Here is a 7,500-nt window from a genome sequence, read left to right as displayed (position 1 = left end):
GTCTCGAGATTATATATTCTATTTATTTATTTTATTTGAAGAACAAAGACATGTCTGATTTGGACGTTTGCATAGTAAGTGTCCTTCAATGAAGTGACCGACAGGTGGCAGTATAATCCACTCATTTAGCTTGAAAGAGGGGAATGTTAACTTTGTCTTCTTCTACATTGAAGAAGTACACAATCTACTTATAGTAATACTGTAAAAAGTCAATATGTTGAAAATGAATAAGTGTGGTACAGCTGCCTTACATTTGCTCAATTATAGCAAATAGATGAAAGACTATCTTGGAGCACTCACACTATTAATAACACAAATGAGCAGAAGCATGTCAATCATCAGAAGAAGTGCCTTTTTTCAACTAACACAACTACTAAGCAAATTAAACAATCCCTGGTGTTGTCATATCTGGACTAGAGGCCAGCAATCTGCTCTAATGAGTCCAAACAAGAACTAAATCTAATCCAGCTGCCAGACTAGCTCTCCATTGCTCATCTTTAGGATTTAACATTGAGATCTTGCAGCTTGAGTTGTCTTGGATGAGAGCTGCTGAAAGACTAGCTTGGAGTTTCATTCTATTTTTTTTTTTAAATCTATACATACCATACACCTGCTTATTTGTGTTCTCAGCTGTTGCTTGCTAGTGACAGTCAGAACTATGGTACCACGATCACAACTATGGTACCACGATCACAACTATGGTACCAGGCTAGTGACAGTCAGAACTATGGTACCACGATCACAACTATGGTACCACGATCACAACTATGGTACCAGGTTAGTGACAGTCACAACTATGGTACCACGATCACAACTATGGTACCAGGTTAGTGACAGTCAGAACTATGGTACCACGATCACAACTATGGTACCAGGCTAGTGACAGTCAGAACTATGTTACCAGGCTAGTGACAGTCACAACTATGGTACCACGATCACAACTATGGTACCACGATCACAACTATGGTACCAGGCTAGTGACAGTCAGAACTATGGTACCACGATCACAACTATGGTACCAGGCTAGTGACAGTCACAACTATGGTACCACGATCACAACTACACCATTGTTCCCAGCAGCCTGTCAGCCTGATGCTGCACCATTGTTCCCAGCAGTCTGTCAGCCTGATGCTGCACCATTGTTCCCAGCAGTCTGTCAGCCTGATGCTGCACCATTGTTCCCAGCAGTCTGTCAGCCTGATGCTGCACCATTGTTCCCAGCAGTCTGTCAGCCTGATGCTGCACCATTGTTCCCAGCAGTCTGTCAGCCTGATGCTGCACCATTGTTCCCAGCAGCCTGTCAGCCTGATGCTGCACCATTGTTCCCAGCAGTCTGTCAGCCTGATGCTGCACCATTGTTCCCAGCAGCCTGTCAGCCTGATGCTGCACCATTGTTCCCAGCAGTCTGTCAGCCTGATGCTGCACCATTGTTCCCAGCAGTCTGTCAGCCTGATGCTGCACCATTGTTCCCAGCAGCCTGTCAGCCTGATGCTGCACCATTGTTCCCAGCAGCCTGTCAGCCTGATGCTGCACCATTGTTCCCAGCAGTCTGTCAGCCTGATGCTGCACCATTGTTCCCAGCAGTCTGTCAGCCTGATGCTGCACCATTGTTCCCAGCAGTCTGTCAGCCTGATGCTGCACCATTGTTCCCAGCAGTCTGTCAGCCTGATGCTGCACCATTGTTCCCAGCAGTCTGTCAGCCTGATGCTGCACCATTGTTCCCAGCAGTCTGTCAGCCTGATGCTGCACCATTGTTCCCAGCAGTCTGTCAGCCTGATGCTGCACCATTGTTCCCAGCAGCCTGTCAGCCTGATGCTGCACCATTGTTCCCAGCAGTCTGTCAGCCTGATGCTGCACCATTGTTCCCAGCAGTCTGTCAGCCTGATGCTGCACCATTGTTCCCAGCAGTCTGTCAGCCTGATGCTGCACCATTGTTCCCAGCAGTCTGTCAGCCTGATGCTGCACCATTGTTCCCAGCAGTCTGTCAGCCTGATGCTGCACCATTGTTCCCAGCAGTCTGTCAGCCTGATGCTGCACCATTGTTCCCAGCAGTCTGTCAGCCTGATGCTGCACCATTGTTCCCAGCAGCCTGTCAGCCTGATGCTGCACCATTGTTCCCAGCAGTCTGTCAGCCTGATGCTGCACCATTGTTCCCAGCAGTCTGTCAGCCTGATGCTGCACCATTGTTCCCAGCAGTCTGTCAGCCTGATGCTGCACCATTGTTCCCAGCAGTCTGTCAGCCTGATGCTGCACCATTGTTCCCAGCAGTCTGTCAGCCTGATGCTGCACCATTGTTCCCAGCAGCCTGTCAGCCTGATGCTGCACCATTGTTCCCAGCAGTCTGTCAGCCTGATGCTGCACCATTGTTCCCAGCAGCCTGTCAGCCTGATGCTGCACCATTGTTCCCAGCAGTCTGTCAGCCTGATGCTGCACCATTGTTCCCAGCAGTCTGTCAGCCTGATGCTGCACCATTGTTCCCAGCAGCCTGTCAGCCTGATGCTGCACCATTGTTCCCAGCAGCCTGTCAGCCTGATGCTGCACCATTGTTCCCAGCAGTCTGTCAGCCTGATGCTGCACCATTGTTCCCAGCAGTCTGTCAGCCTGATGCTGCACCATTGTTCCCAGCAGTCTGTCAGCCTGATGCTGCACCATTGTTCCCAGCAGTCTGTCAGCCTGATGCTGCACCATTGTTCCCAGCAGTCTGTCAGCCTGATGCTGCACCATTGTTCCCAGCAGTCTGTCAGCCTGATGCTGCACCATTGTTCCCAGCAGTCTGTCAGCCTGATGCTGCACCATTGTTCCCAGCAGCCTGTCAGCCTGATGCTGCACCATTGTTCCCAGCAGTCTGTCAGCCTGATGCTGCACCATTGTTCCCAGCAGTCTGTCAGCCTGATGCTGCACCATTGTTCCCAGCAGTCTGTCAGCCTGATGCTGCACCATTGTTCCCAGCAGTCTGTCAGCCTGATGCTGCACCATTGTTCCCAGCAGTCTGTCAGCCTGATGCTGCACCATTGTTCCCAGCAGTCTGTCAGCCTGATGCTGCACCATTGTTCCCAGCAGTCTGTCAGCCTGATGCTGCACCATTGTTCCCAGCAGCCTGTCAGCCTGATGCTGCACCATTGTTCCCAGCAGTCTGTCAGCCTGATGCTGCACCATTGTTCCCAGCAGTCTGTCAGCCTGATGCTGCACCATTGTTCCCAGCAGTCTGTCAGCCTGATGCTGCACCATTGTTCCCAGCAGTCTGTCAGCCTGATGCTGCACCATTGTTCCCAGCAGTCTGTCAGCCTGATGCTGCACCATTGTTCCCAGCAGTCTGTCAGCCTGATGCTGCACCATTGTTCCCAGCAGTCTGTCAGCCTGATGCTGCACCATTGTTCCCAGCAGCCTGTCAGGCTGATGCTGCACCATTGTTCCCAGCAGTCTGTCAGCCTGATGCTGCACCATTGTTCCCAGCAGTCTGTCAGCCTGATGCTGCACCATTGTTCCCAGCAGCCTGTCAGCCTGATGCTGCACCATTGTTCCCAGCAGTCTGTCAGGCTGATGCTGCACCATTGTTCCCAGCAGCCGGGAGGAGGGCTGCACTTGAACAGTATTTGGTGTCACACAGCAGCCTGGACATGGAGGACAGAGGCAGACTGAGGAGGTGTGAGGGAGGGATGTGGCTTTAATTGACTGGCTGCACAAGCACATGTGTGGTGAGTCCACATCCGGCAAGTTCCCTTGCACATTGGCTACATACAGATCTTGTCTAGCTATAGATATTGTCCAGCTATAGCAGTTGTCTAGATATGTATGTTGTCTAGATATAGATATTGCATGCAGCATAAGTGTTCCAATACACGGCGTTCATCACACTCTGCTCCCAGTCTGTCCCACACCATTTGATGCCATGTCTCATGTTCTTTGTCATCTTCTGCACATGGCAGGTCTTCCCACTCATGTGAGACTGGACTTCAGTGCAGTGCAGGAAGTCCAACACCTTACATGCCCCCTAACCACCTCATCCCGTCCGTCTCTGGAGGATGGCAAAGTTCCCTGACATGATTTCCTTTGATTGTGTTGTCTTGCATCAGCTCTTCCTGCCTTGTGTTGCATAACTTGCTGCAGAAGATGATTTCTCTTCTTCTTTCCACACATCTCAGGACACCAGCGGGAAGCTGCGCTTGAATTTATTTGGCCAAAGGTAAGATTGCATTGTTCCTTCCAAACAAAAGTGTTGCTGGGCCTCCAGTGATGTGTGACACCACATGACGAGACCTTCATGTCCACTCAGACGTCTGCACCAGTCTCAGCAAATTATACAGCAGCTTCACACTTTCTAGAATATCCATAGTCGGCTTTGTAGAGGCAGGGATTTGTCTCTCACTTGTCACCTGGGATAGTGGGTGTGGCTACATGTGTGTGGGCGGAGTTTGTGTGTGTGTGTGGGAGGAGTGTTAGTGGGGCTGAATGAATATCACCTGCACTTGTCAGGAGGACTTGTTTGGCTTGTTTGGAGAGAGTGTGAACCTAGGTGCCGTTACTTGTGTTGACCGCAAAAGGAGCTCAAAGGAAGCACATACCATCTGAATGTTATGTATTGTAGTTTTACTCAAAGGAACAATAAATCACCCCTCAAAACAGCAATCATTATTTCATGTTGCATCCTTGGACCGAGCGTGTCGGACAGACCCTGCTTTCCACTCTCACTTACTAATTGGTTTTTGATAGTCACACAACAGGCTTAAAGGAGAACTCTGAAGAAACATTTATCCTTTTCCAAGGGATCGGTAGAGCCAAAAAGCACACAAACATAGGGATGTTTTCTTTGAGGAAGGCTCCACGACCCTCAGGACCCAATGGCAACAGAGCCAGCTTGACCACCACAAATATTGATTGGGCGGGACGTGAATGGGACTTGACCTCATTCAACTCCCAGCAATATGAGTGGGATAGCATGGACTTATCCATCCATCCATCCATCCATCCATCCGTCCATCCATCCATCCATCCATCCATCCATCCATCCATCCATCCATCCGTCCATCCATCTATCCATCCATCCATCCATCCATCCATCCATCCATCCGTCCATCCATCCATCCATCCATCCATCCATCCATCCATCCGTCCATCCATCTATCCATCCATCCATCCATCCATCCATCCATCCATCCGTCCATCCATCCATCCATCCATCCATCCATCCATCCATCCGTCCATCCATCCATCCATCCATCCATCCATCCATCCATCCGTCCATCCATCTATCCATCCATCCATCCATCCATCCATCCATCCATCCATCCATCTTCTTCCGCTTATCCGAGGTCGGGTCGCGGGGGCAGCAGCCTAAGCAGGGAAACCCAGACTTCCCTCTCCCCAGCCACTACGTCTAGCTCTTCCCGGGGGATCCCGAGGCGTTCCCAGGCCAGCCGGGAGACATAGTCTTCCCAACGTGTCCTGGGTCTTCCCTGAGGCCTCCTACCGGTTGGACGTGCCCTAAACACCTCCCTAGGGAGGCGTTCGGGTGGCATCCTGACCAGATGCCCGAACCACCTCATCTGGCTCCTCTCCATGTGGAGGAGCAGCGGCTTTACTTTGAGTTCCTCCCGGATGGCAGAGCTTCTCACCCTATCTCTAAGGGAGAGACCCAAACTCATTTGGGCCGCTTGTACCCGTGATCTTATCCTTTTGGTCATGACCCAAAGCTCATGACCATAGGTGAGGATGGGAACGTAGATCGACCGGTAAATTGAGAGCTTTGCCTTCCGGCTCAGCTCCTTCTTCACCACAACGGATCGATACAACGTCCGCATTACTGAAGACGCCGCACCGATCCGCCTGTCGATCTCACCATCCACTCTTCCCTCACTCGTGAACAAGACTCCTAGGTACTTGAACTCCTCCACTTGGGGCAGGGTCTCCTCCCCAACCCGGAGATGGCACTCCACCCTTTTTCAGACGAGGACCATGGACTCGGACTTGGAGGTGCTGATTCATCCCGGTTTCTTCACACTCGGCTGCGAACCGATCCAGTGAGAGCTGAAGATCCCGGTCAGATGAAGCCATCAGGACCACATCATCTGCAAAAAGCAGAGACCTAATCCTGCGGTCACCAAACCAGAACCCCTCAACGCCTTGACTGCGCCTAGAAATTCTGTCCATAAAAGTTCTGAACATAATGGATCTTATTTATCCCAACATGAAGAAACGAGATAGTTGCAGTGCAGGTGTTGACATCCAGTCAGAGAAGTGAAGCATCGCTCATCATCATCCTAACTAATGCAACACTTCCAACACCACTTTAGTCTTTTATCTACATCACTAATCCTCACTCAATCAATCTGCAATGATACATTCCTGATTAGCACATTTATCCAGACACTCACCAAAATATAAGGGATTATTCCAGGGCTGCAGCTATTAATTATTCCAGCAGTGAAGTATTCTATCGATCTGTTTGTCCCATGAATCGTGTCATTGCATGCAAGACACTTTTAGCCTATCTCAGGTAAAAATATTGAAAATATACAAAACATTTCTCTGCTTGCCGTAAACCTTCATTCTGTTTTTCTGATAAATACACAACATCCACATTGGAATTGCACCTCAAATGTGTGCATGCATTCATTAACAAAACAAAAGAAAAGTCTCTGCTCCACAGTTAGTAGCACGCACACATCAGCCCTAAAGAAACTATGTCTATTTATTGAAAGTTCAACTACTGTTTCCATTGAAAGTTCAACTACTCTGTGCATTAAAAGTTCAACTACTCTGTGCATTGAAAGTTCAACTACTGTTTCCATTGAAAGTTCAACTACTCTGTGCATTGAAAGTTCAACTACTCTGTGCATTGAAAGTTCAACTACTCTGTGCATTGAAAGTTGAACTACTTACTCCATGCCTTCCACTGTTCATCCATTCTCATCAAATGATTGGATGAATGGTTACAGACCTTGGGTCTTCCTTGGTCCGTGTGGGGACCCATTTAGTTTTTAGTAATTGTGTCTGTCCTTCATAGTTTCTGTTTAAAAGGACTGTCCAGCATCTGTGGTGGCATTTTTACAATATTTATAGGTTGCAAGAAAAGAAGGGGATCTTTCACAGAAAGTTGGATTGTGGCTCAGCTAAGACTGTGCTAAAGTAGACTACAGTTTGCAGCCAATGCACTGAAGTTCTTATGACCACGGAGCATTGAGTCGAGTCTTCCAAAAGGCAGGTGTGTTGTCCACGCCCACATTTTAATGGACACTTTTTTACAGAGTCAGATGACACCAAAAGGTGATGAATGGGAAAAGCAGCCTATCTTCTTTAAAGTTCCATTCCCTTTTTAAGTCTGTCATAACCACTTTAGCTGTCAATCAGACATTATTGGGAGCTTTTGTATTTGTAGTCTTCCTAAAAATAGATGTACTGGCCCCCAGTAACATCTTCTTCTCTAAATTGGCCCCCCCCCGAGTCAAAATAATTGCCCAGGCCTGCTGGATATAAATGATAAGGCTTGCCTCCAAAATATGA

This window comes from Nerophis ophidion, linkage group LG19 (genome assembly GCF_033978795.1).
Source record: "Nerophis ophidion isolate RoL-2023_Sa linkage group LG19, RoL_Noph_v1.0, whole genome shotgun sequence".
NCBI classification, from domain to species: domain Eukaryota; kingdom Metazoa; phylum Chordata; class Actinopteri; order Syngnathiformes; family Syngnathidae; genus Nerophis; species Nerophis ophidion.
This window is presented reverse-complemented; position numbering follows the sequence as displayed.